At 60.5% G+C, this 12,366-nt stretch overlaps 1 protein-coding gene across 1 annotated transcript in view; it reads left to right on the forward strand.

Moving 5' to 3' along the window:
• Positions 1 to 12,366, forward strand: part of LOC138350540 (uncharacterized) — a 50,632-nt gene that overhangs the window by 11,215 nt on the left and 27,051 nt on the right. The gene's annotated exons all lie outside the window — the stretch shown is intronic.

The raw sequence follows: 12,366 nt of genomic DNA on the forward strand, positions 1-12,366 counted from the left end.
CAAAGCTGCCCACCACCACCACAAAGTTGCCCTTCCCCACCACCACAAAGCTGCCCTTCACCACCACAAAGCTGACCTCCACCACCACCACAAAGCTGCCCTCCACCACCACAAAGCTGCTCTCCACCACCACCACAAAACTGCCCTCCACCACCACCACAAAGCTGCCCTCCACCACCACAAAGCTGCTCTCCACCACCACCACAAAGCTGCCCTCCACCACCACCACAAAGTTGCCCTCCACCACCACAAAGCTGCCCTCCACCACCACCACAAAGCTGCCCTCCACCACCACAAAGCTGCTCTCCACCACCACCACAAAGCTGCCCTCCACCACCACCACAAAGCTGCCCTCCACCACCACAAAGCTGCTCTCCACCACTACCACAAAGCTGCCCTCCACCACCACCACAAAGCTGCTCTCCACCACCACCACAAAGCTGCCCTCCACCACCACAAAGCTGCTCTCCACCACCACAACAAAGCTGCCCTCCACCACCACCACAAAGCTGCCCTTCACCACCACAAAGCTGCCCTCCACCACCACCACAAAGCTGCCCTCCACCACCACAAAGCTGCTCTCCACCACCACCACAAAGCTGCCCTCCACCACCACCACAAAGCTGCCCTCCACCACCACAAAGCTGCTCTCCACCACCACCACAAAGCTGCACTCCACCACCACCACAAAGCTGCTCTCCACCACCACCACCACAAAGCTGCCCTCCACCACCACAAAGCTGCTCTCCACCACCACCACAAAGCTGCCCTCCACCACCACCACCACAAAGTTGCCCTCCACCACATCCACAAAGCTGCCCTCCACCACCACCACAAAGCTGCCCTCCACCACCACAAAGCTGCCCACCACCACCACAAAGCTGCCCTTCACCACCAAAAAGCTGCCTACACCACCACAAAGCTGCTCTCCACCACCACCACAAAGCTGCCCTCCACCACCACCACAAAGCTGCCCTCCGCCACCACCACAAATCTGCCCTCCACCACCACCACAAAGCTGCCCTCCACCACCACAAAGCTGCTCTCCACCACAACAAAGCTGCCCTCCACCAGCACCACAAAGCTGCCCTCCACCACCACAAAGCTGCCCTCCTCCACCACAAAGCTGCCCTCCACCACCACCACAAAGCTGCCCTCCACCACCACAAAGCTGCCCTCCTCCACCACAAAGCTGCCCTTCCCCACCACCACAAAGTTGCCCTCCACCACCACCACAAAGCTGCTCTCCACCACCACCACAAAGCTGCCCTCCACCACCACCACAAAGCTGCTCTCCACCACCACCACAAAGCTGCCCTCCACCACCACCACAAAGCTGCTCTCCACCACCACCACAAAGCTGCGCTCCACCACCACCACAAAGCTGCCCACCACCACCACAAAGCTGCTCTCCACCACCACCACAAAGCTGCGCTCCACCACCACCACAAAGCTGCCCTCCACCACCACCACAAAGCTGCTCTCCACCACCACCACAAAGCTGCGCTCCACCACCACCACAAAGCTGCCCTCCACCACCACCACAAAGCTGCTCTCCACCACCACCACAAAGCTGCCCTTCCCCACCACCACAAAGTTGCCCTCCACCACCACCACAAAGCTGCTCTCCACCACCACCACAAAGCTGCCCTCCACCACCACCACAAAGCTGCTCTCCACCACCACCACAAAGCTGCCCTTCCCCACCACCACAAAGTTGCCCTCCACCACCACCACAAAGCTGCTCTCCACCACCACCACAAAGCTGCCCTCCACCACCACCACAAAGCTGCTCTCCACCACCACCACAAAGCTGCCCTCCACCACCACCACAATGCTGCCCTCCACCACCACAAAGCTGCTTTCCACCACCACCACAAAGCTGCCCTCCACCACCACCACAAAGCTGCTCTCCACTACCACCACAAAGCTGCCCTCCACCACCACAAAGCTGCTCTCCACCACCACCACAAAGCTGCCCTCCACCACCACAAAGCTGCTCTCCACCACCACCACAAAGCTGCCCTTCACCATCACAAAGCTGCCCTCCACCACCACAAAGCTGCTCTCCACCACCACCACAAAGCTGCCCTCCACCACCACCACAAAGTTGCCCTCCACCACCACCACAAAGCTGCCCTCCACCACTACCACAAAGCTGCCCTCCACCACCACCACAAAGCTGCCCTTCACCACCACCACAAAGCTGCCCACCACCACCACAAAGCTGCCCTTCACCACCACAAAGCTGCCCTCCACCACCACAAAGCTGCTCTCCACCACCACCACAAAGCTGCCCTCCACCACCAACACAAAGCTGCCCTCCACCACCACAAAGCTGCCCTTCACCACCACCACAAAGCTGCCCTCCACCACCAACACAAAGCTGCCCTCCACCACCACCACAAAGCTGCCCTCCACCACCACCACAAAGCTGCCCTCAACCACCACCACAAATCTGCCCTCCACCACCACCACAAAGCTGCCCTCCACTACCACAAAGCTGCTCTCCACCACAACAAAGCTGCCCTCCACCACCACCACAAAGCTGCCCTCCACCACCACAAAGCTGCCCTCCTCCACCACAAAGCTGCCCTCCACCACCACCACAAAGCTGCCCTTCCCCACCACCACAAAGCTGCCCTTCCCCACCACCACAAAGTTGCCCTCCACCACCACCACAAAGCTGCTCTCCACCACCACCACAAAGCTGCCCTCCACCACCACCATAAAGCTGCTCTCCACCACCACCACAAAGCTGCCCTCCACCACCACCACAAAGCTGCTCTCCACCACCACCACAAAGCTGCGCTCCACCACCACCACAAAGCTGCCCACCACCACCACAAAGCTGCTCTCCACCACCACCACAAAGCTGCGCTCCACCACCACCACAAAGCTGCCCTCCACCACCACCACAAAGCTGCCCTCCACCACCACCACAAAGCTGCGCTCCACCACCACCACAAAGCTGCCCACCACCACCACCACAAAGCTTCTCTCCACCACCACCACAAAGCTGCCCTTCCCCACCACCACAAAGTTGCCCTCCACCACCACAAAGCTGCTCTCCACCACCACCACAATGCTGCCCTCCACCACCACCACAAAGCTGCCCTTCACCACCACAAAGCTGCCCTTCCCCACCACCACAAAGTTGCTCTCCACCACCACAAACCTGCCCTCCACCACCACCACAAAGCTGCCCTCCACCACCACAAAGCTGCTCTCCACCACCACCACAAAGCTGCCCTCCACCACCACCACAAAGCTGCTCTCCACCACCACCACAAAGCTGCCCTCCACCACCACATAGCTGCCCTCCACCACCACAAAGCTGCCCTCCACCATTACCACAAAGCTGCTCTCCACCCCCACCACAAAGCTGCCCACCACCACCACCACAAAGCTGCCCTCCACCACCACAAAGCTGCCCATCACCGCCACCACAAAGCTGCCCTTCACCACCACCACAAAGCTGCCCTCCACCACCACAAAGCTGCCTTCCACCACCACCACAAAGCTGCCCTCCACCACCACAAAGCTACCCTCCTCCACCACCACAAAGCTGCTCTCCACCATTACCACAAAGCTGCCCTCCACCACCACCACAAATCTGCCCTCCACCACCACCACAAAGCTGCCCCCCACCACCACAAAGCTGCTCTCCACCACAACAAAGCTGCCCTCCACCACCACCACAAAGCTGCCCTCCACCACCACAAAGCTGCCCTCCTCCACCACAACAAAGCTGCTCTCCACCACCACCACAAAGCTGCCCTCCACCACCACAAAGCTGCTCTCCACCACCACCACAAAGCTGCCCTCCACCACCACAAAGCTGCCCTCCACCACCACAACAAAGCTGCCCTCCACCACCACCACAAAGCTGCCCTCCACCACCACAAAGCTGCCCTCCACCACCACCACAAAGCTGCCCTCCACCACCACAACAAAGCTGCTCTCCACCACCACCACAAAGCTGCCCACCACCACCACCACCACAAAGCTGCCCTCCACCACCATAACCACAAAGCTGCCCTCCACCACCACCACCACAAAGCTGCCCTCCACCACCACAAAGCTGCCCTCCACCACCACCACTTAAGCTGCCCTCCACCACCACCACCACCACAAAGCTGCCCTCCCCCACTTCAAAGCTGCCCTCCACCACCACCACAAAGCTGCCCTCCACGACCACAAAGCTGCCCTCCACCACCACAACAAAGCTGCCCTCCACCACCACAACAAAGCTGCCCTCCACCACCACCACAAAGCTGCCCTCCACCACCACCACCACAAAGCTGCCCTCCACCACCACAAAGCTGCCCTCCACCACCACCACAAAGCTGCCCTCCACCACCACCACCACCACAAAGCTGCCCTCCACCACTTCAAAGCTGCCCTCCACCACCACCACAAAGCTGCCCTCCGCCACCACCACCACCACAAAGCTGCCCTCCACCACTTCAAAGCTGCCCTCCACCACCACCACAAAGCTGCCCTCCACCACTTCAAAGCTGCCCTCCACCACCACCACAAAGCTGCCCTCCACCACCACAAAGCTGCCCTCCACCACCACAACAAAGCTGCCCTCCACCACCACAACAAAGCTGCTCTCCACCACCACCACAAAGCTGCCCTCCACCACCACCACAAAGCTGCTCTCCACCACCACCACAAAGCTGCCCTCCACCACCACATAGCTGCCCTCCACCACCACAAAGCTGCCCTCCACCATCACCACAAAGCTGCTCTCCACCACCACCACAAAGCTGCCCACCACCACCACCACAAAGCTGCCCTCCACCACCACAAAGCTGCCCATCACCGCCACCACAAAGCTGCCCTTCACCACCACCACAAAGCTGCCCTCCACCACCACCACAAAGCTGCCCTCCACCACGACAAAGCTACCCTCCTCCACCACCACAAATCTGCTCTCCACCACCACCACAAAGCTGCCCTCCACCACCACCACAAATCTGCCCTCCACCACCACCACAAAGCTGCCCCCCACCACCACAAAGCTGCTCTCCACCACAACAAAGCTGCCCTCCACCACCACCACAAAGCTGCCCTCCACCACCACAAAGCTGCCCTCCTCCACCACAACAAAGCTGCTCTCCACCACCACCACAAAGCTGCCCTCCACCACCACAAACCTGCTCTCCACCACCACCACAAAGCTGCCCTCCACCACCACAAAGCTGCCCTCCACCACCACAACAAAGCTGCCCTCCACCACCACCACAAAGCTGCCCTCCACCACCACAAAGGTGCCCTCCACCACCACCACAAAGCTGCCCTCCACCACCACAACAAAGCTGCTCTCCACCACCACCACAAAGCTGCCCACCACCACCACCACCACAAAGCTGCCCTCCACCACCATAACCACAAAGCTGCCCTCCACCACCACCACCACAAAGCTGCCCTCCACCACCGCAAAGCTGCCCTCCACCACCACCACAAAGCTGCCCTCCACCACCACCACCACCACAAAGCTGCCCTCCACCACTTCAAAGCTGCCCTCCACCACCACCACAAAGCTGCCCTCCACCACCACAAAGCTGCCCTCCACCACCACAAAGCTGCCCTCCACCACCACAACAAAGCTGCCCTCCACCGCCACAACAAAGCTGCACTCCACCACCACCACAAAGCTGCCCTCCACCACCACAAAGCTGCCCTCCACCACCACAACAAAGCTGCCCTCCACCACCACAACAAAGCTGCCCTTCACCACCACAAAGCTGCCCTCCACCACCACAACAAAGCTGCCCTCCACCACCACAAAGCTGCCCTTCACCACCACAAAGCTGCCCTCCACCACCACCACAAAGCTGCCGTCCACCACCACAAAGCTGCCCTCCACCACCACCACAAAGCTGCCCTTCACCACCACAAAGCTGCCCTCCACCACCACAACAAAGCTGCCCACCACCACCACCACAAAGCTGCCCTTCGCCACCAGAGAGCTGCCCTCCACCACCACCACAAAGCTGCCCTCCAAAACCACAAAGCTGCCCTCCACCACCACAAAGCTGCCCTCCACCACAACAAAGCTGCCCTCCACCACCACAAAGCTGCCCTCCACCACCACCCACTACCACAGAGGTGCCCTCCTCCACCACCACAAAGCTGCCCTCGACCACCACCACAAAGCTGCCCTCCACCACCACAAAGCTGCCCTCCACCACCACCACAAAGCTGCCCTCCACCACTACCACAAAGATGCCCTCCACCACCACCACAAAGCTGCCCTCCACCACCACCCACCACCACAAAGCTGCCCTCCACCACCACCCACCACCACAAAGCTGCCCTCCACCACCACCACAAAGCTGCCCTCCACCACCACCACAAAGCTGCCCTCCACCACCACCACAAAGATGCCCTCCACCACCACCACAAAGATGCCCTCCACCACCACCACAAAGCTTCCCTCCACCACCACCACAAAGCTGCCCTCCACCACTACAAAGCTGCCCACCACCACCACAAAGCTGCCCTCCACCACCACCACAAAGCTGCCCTCCACCACCACCACAAAGCTGCCCTCCACCACCACCACAAAGCTGCCCACCACCACCACCACAAAGCTGCCCACCACCACCACCACAAAGCTGCCCTCCACCACCACCACAAAGCTGCCATCCACCACCACCACAAAGCTGCCCTCCACCACCACCACAAAGCTGCCCTCCACCACCACCCACCACAACAAAGCTGCCCTCCACCACAAAGCTGCCCACCACCACCACCACAAAGCTGCCCTCCACCACCACCACAAAGCTGCCCTCCACCACCACCACAAAGCTGCCATCCACCTCCACCACAAAGCTGCCATCCACCACTCACCACAACAAAGCTACCCTCCACCACCACCACAAAGCTGCCATCCACCACCACCACAAAGCTGCCCTCCACCACCACCACAAAGCTGCCCTCCACCACCACAAAGCTGCCCATCACCGCCACCACAAAGCTGCCCTTCACCACCACCACAAAGCTGCCCTCCACCACCACAAAGCTGCCCTCCACCACCACAACAAAGCTGCCCTCCACCACCACAACAAAGCTGCCCTTCACCACCACAAAGCTGCCCTCCACCACCACAACAAAGCTGCCCTCCACCACCACAAAGCTGCCCTTCACCACCACAAAGCTGCCCTCCACCACCACCACAAAGCTGCCGTCCACCACCACAAAGCTGCCCTCCACCACCACCACAAAGCTGCCCTTCACCACCACAAAGCTGCCCTCCACCACCACAACAAAGCTGCCCACCACCACCACCACAAAGCTGCCCTTCGCCACCACAGAGCTGCCCTCCACCACCACCACAAAGCTGCCCTCCAAAACCACAAAGCTGCCCTCCACCACCACAAAGCTGCCCTCCACCACCACAACAAAGCTGCCCTCCACCACCACCACAAAGCTGCCCTCCACCACCACAACAAAGCTGCCCTCCACCACCACAAAGCTGCCCTCCACCACCACCCACTACCACAGAGGTGCCCTCCTCCACCACCACAAAGCTGCCCTCGACCACCACCACAAAGCTGCCCTCCACCACCACAAAGCTGCCCTCCACCACCACCACAAAGCTGCCCTCAACCACTACCACAAAGATGCCCTCCACCACCACCGCAAAGCTGCCCTCCACCACCACCCACCACCACAAAGCTGCCCTCCACCACCACCACAAAGCTGCCCTCCACCACCACCACAAAGCTGCCCTCCACCACCACCACAAAGCTGCCCTCCACCACCACCACAAAGCTGCCCTCCACCACCACCACAAAGCTGCCCTCCACCACCACCACAAAGATGCCCTCCACCACCACCACAAAGCTTCCCTCCACCACCACCACAAAGCTGCCCTCCACCACTACAAAGCTGCCCACCACCACCACAAAGCTGCCCTCCACCACCACCACAAAGCTGCCCTCCACCACCACCACAAAGCTGCCCTCCACCACCACCACAAAGCTGCCCACCACCACCACCACAAAGCTGCCCACCACCACCACCACAAAGCTGCCCTCCACCACCACCACAAAGCTGCCATCCACCACCACCACAAAGCTGCCCTCCACCACCACCACAAAGCTGCCCTCCACCACCACCCACCACAACAAAGCTGCCCTCCACCACAAAGCTGCCCACCACCACCACCACAAAGCTGCCCTCCACCACCACCACAAAGCTGCCCTCCACCACCACCACAAAGCTGCCATCCACCACCACCACAAAGCTGCCATCCACCACTCACCACAACAAAGCTACCCTCCACCACCACCACAAAGCTGCCATCCACCACCACCACAAAGCTGCCCTCCACCACCACCACAAAGCTGCCCTCCACCACCACAAAGCTGCCCATCACCGCCACCACAAAGCTGCCCTTCACCACCACCACAAAGCTGCCCTCCACCACTACAAAGCTGCCTTCCACCACCACCACAAAGCTGCCCTCCACCACCACAAAGCTACCCTCCTCCACCACCACAAAGCTGCTCTCCACCACCACCACAAAGCTGCCCTCCACCACCACCACAAATCTGCCCTCCACCACCACCACAAAGCTGCCCCCCACCACCACAAAGCTGCTCTCCACCACAACAAAGCTGCCCTCCACCACCACCACAAAGCTGCCCTCCACCACCACAAAGCTGCCCTCCTCCACCACAACAAAGCTGCTCTCCACCACCACCACAAAGCTGCCCTCCACCACCACAAAGCTGCTCTCCACCACCACCACAAAGCTGCCCTCCACCACCACAAAGCTGCCCTCCACCACCACAACAAAGCTGCCCTCCACCACCACCACAAAGCTGCCCTCCACCACCACAAAGCTGCCCTCCACCACCACCACAAAGCTGCCCTCCACCACCACAACAAAGTTGCTCTCCACCACCACCACCACCACCACAAAGCTGCCCTCCACCACCATAACCACAAAGCTGCCCTCCACCACCACCACCACAAAGCTGCCCTCCACCACCACAAAGCTGCCCTCCACCACCACCACAAAGCTGCCCTCCACCACCACCACAAAGCTGCCCTCCCCCACTTCAAAGCTGCCCTCCACCACCACCACAAAGCTGCCCTCCACGACCACAAAGCTGCCCTCCACCACCACAACAAAGCTGCCCTCCACCACCACAACAAAGCTGCCCTCCACCACCACCACAAAGCTGCCCTCCACCACCACCACCACAAAGCTGCCCTCCACCACCACAAAGCTGCCCTCCACCACCACCACAAAGCTGCCCTCCACCACCACCACCACCACAAAGCTGCCCTCCACCACTTCAAAGCTGCCCTCCACCACCACCACAAAGCTGCCCTCCACCACCACCACAAAGCTGCCCTCCACCACCACAAAGCTGCCCTCCACCACCACCACAAAGCTGCCCTCCACCACCACAACAAAGCTGCCCTCCACCACCACAACAAAGCTGCTCTCCACCACCACCACAAAGCTGCCCTCCACCACCACCACAAAGCTGCTCTCCACCACCACCACAAAGCTGCCCTCCACCACCACATAGCTGCCCTCCACCACCACAAAGCTGCCCTCCACCATCACCACAAAGCTGCTCTCCACCACCACCACAAAGCTGCCCACCACCACCACCACAAAGCTGCCCTCCACCACCACAAAGCTGCCCATCACCGCCACCACAAAGCTGCCCTTCACCACCACCACAAAGCTGCCCTCCACCACCACAAAGCTGCCCTCCACCACCACCACAAAGCTGCCCTCCACCACCACAAAGCTACCCTCCTCCACCACCACAAAGCTGCTCTCCACCACCACCACAAAGCTGCCCTCCACCACCACCACAAATCTGCCCTCCACCACCACCACAAAGCTGCCCCCCACCACCACAAAGCTGCTCTCCACCACAACAAAGCTGCCCTCCACCACCACCACAAAGCTGCCCTCCACCACCACAAAGCTGCCCTCCTCCACCACAACAAAGCTGCTCTCCACCACCACCACAAAGCTGCCCTCCACCACCACAAAGCTGCTCTCCACCACCACCACAAAGCTGCCCTCCACCACCACAAAGCTGCCCTCCACCACCACAACAAAGCTGCCCTCCACCACCACCACAAAGCTGCCCTCCACCACCACAAAGGTGCCCTCCACCACCACCACAAAGCTGCCCTCCACCACCACAACAAAGCTGCTCTCCACCACCACCACAAAGCTGCCCACCACCACCACCACCACAAAGCTGCCCTCCACCACCATAACCACAAAGCTGCCCTCCACCACCACCACCACAAAGCTGCCCTCCACCACCACAAAGCTGCCCTCCACCACCACCACAAAGCTGCCCTCCACCACCACCACCACCACAAAGCTGCCCTCCACCACTTCAAAGCTGCCCTCCACCACCACCACAAAGCTGCCCTCCACCACCGCAAAGCTGCCCTCCACCACCACAAAGCTGCCCTCCACCACCACAACAAAGCTGCCCTCCACCACCACAACAAAGCTGCACTCCACCACCACCACAAAGCTGCCCTCCACCACCACAAAGCTGCCCTCCACCACCACAACAAAGCTGCCCTCCACCACCACAACAAAGCTGCCCTTCACCACCACAAAGCTGCCCTCCACCACCACAACAAAGCTGCCCTCCACCACCACAAAGCTGCCCTTCACCACCACAAAGCTGCCCTCCTCCACCACCACAAAGCTGCCGTCCACCACCACAAAGCTGCCCTCCACCACCACCACAAAGCTGCCCTTCACCACCACAAAGCTGCTCTCCACCACCACAACAAAGCTGCCCACCACCACCACCACAAAGCTGCCCTTCGCCACCACAGAGCTGCCCTCCACCACCACCACAAAGCTGCCCTCCAAAACCACAAAGCTGCCCTCCACCACCACAAAGCTGCCCTCCACCACCACAACAAAGCTGCCCTCCACCACCACAAAGCTGCCCTCCACCACCACCCACTACCACAGAGGTGCCCTCCTCCACCAATACAAAGCTGCCCTCGACCACCACCACAAAGCTGCCCTCCACCACCACAAAGCTGCCCTCCACCACCACCACAAAGCTGCCCTCCACCACTACCACAAAGATGCCCTCCACCACCACCACAAAGCTGCACTCCACCACCACCCACCACCACAAAGCTGCCCTCCACCACCACCACAAAGCTGCCCTCCACCACCACCACAAAGCTGCCCTCCACCACCACCACAAAGCTGCCCTCCACCACCACCACAAAGCTGCCCTCCACCACCACCACAAAGATGCCCTCCACCACCACCACAAAGCTTCCCTCCACCACCACCACAAAGCTGCCCTCCACCACTACAAAGCTGCCCACCACCACCACAAAGCTGCCCTCCACCACCACCACAAAGCTGCCCTCCACCACCACCACAAAGCTGCCCTCCACCACCACCACAAAGCTGCCCACCACCACCACCACAAAGCTGCCCACCACCACCACCACAAAGCTGCCCTCCACCACCACCACAAAGCTGCCATCCACCACCACCACAAAGCTGCCCTCCACCACCACCACAAATCTGCCCTCCACCACCACCCACCACAACAAAGCTGCCCTCCACCACAAAGCTGCCCACCACCACCACCACAAAGCTGCCCTCCACCACCACCACAAAGCTGCCCTCCACCACCACCACAAAGCTGCCATCCACCACCACCACAAAGCTGCCATCCACCACTCACCACAACAAAGCTACCCTCCACCACCACCACAAAGCTGCCATCCACCACCACCACAAAGCTGCCCTCCACCCACCACCACAAAGCTGCCCTCCACCACCACCACAAAGCTGCCCTCCACCACCACCACAAAGCTGCCCTCCACCACCACCACAAAGCTGCCCTCCACCACCACCACAAAGCTGCCCTCCACCACCACCACAAAGCTGCCCTCCACCACCACCACAAAGCTGCCCTCCACCACCACCACAAAGCTGCCCTCCACCACCATCACAAAGCTGCCCTCCACCACCACCACAAAGCTGCCCTCCACCACCACCCACCACAACAAAGCTGCCCTCCACCACCACCCACCACCACAAAGCTGCCCTCCACCACCACCACAAAGCTGCCCTCCACCACCACCACAAAGCTGCCCTCCACCACCACCACAAAGCTGCCCTCCACCACCACCACAAAGCTGCCCTCCACCACCATCACAAAGCTGCCCTCCACCACCACCACAAAGCTGCCCTCCACCACCACCCACCACAACAAAGCTGCCCTCCACCACCACCCACCACCACAAAGCTGCCCTCCACCACCACCCACCACAACAAAGCTGCCCTCCACCACCACAAAGCTGCCCACC

This window comes from Procambarus clarkii, chromosome 46 (genome assembly GCF_040958095.1).
Source record: "Procambarus clarkii isolate CNS0578487 chromosome 46, FALCON_Pclarkii_2.0, whole genome shotgun sequence".
NCBI classification, from domain to species: Eukaryota; Metazoa; Arthropoda; class Malacostraca; order Decapoda; family Cambaridae; genus Procambarus; species Procambarus clarkii.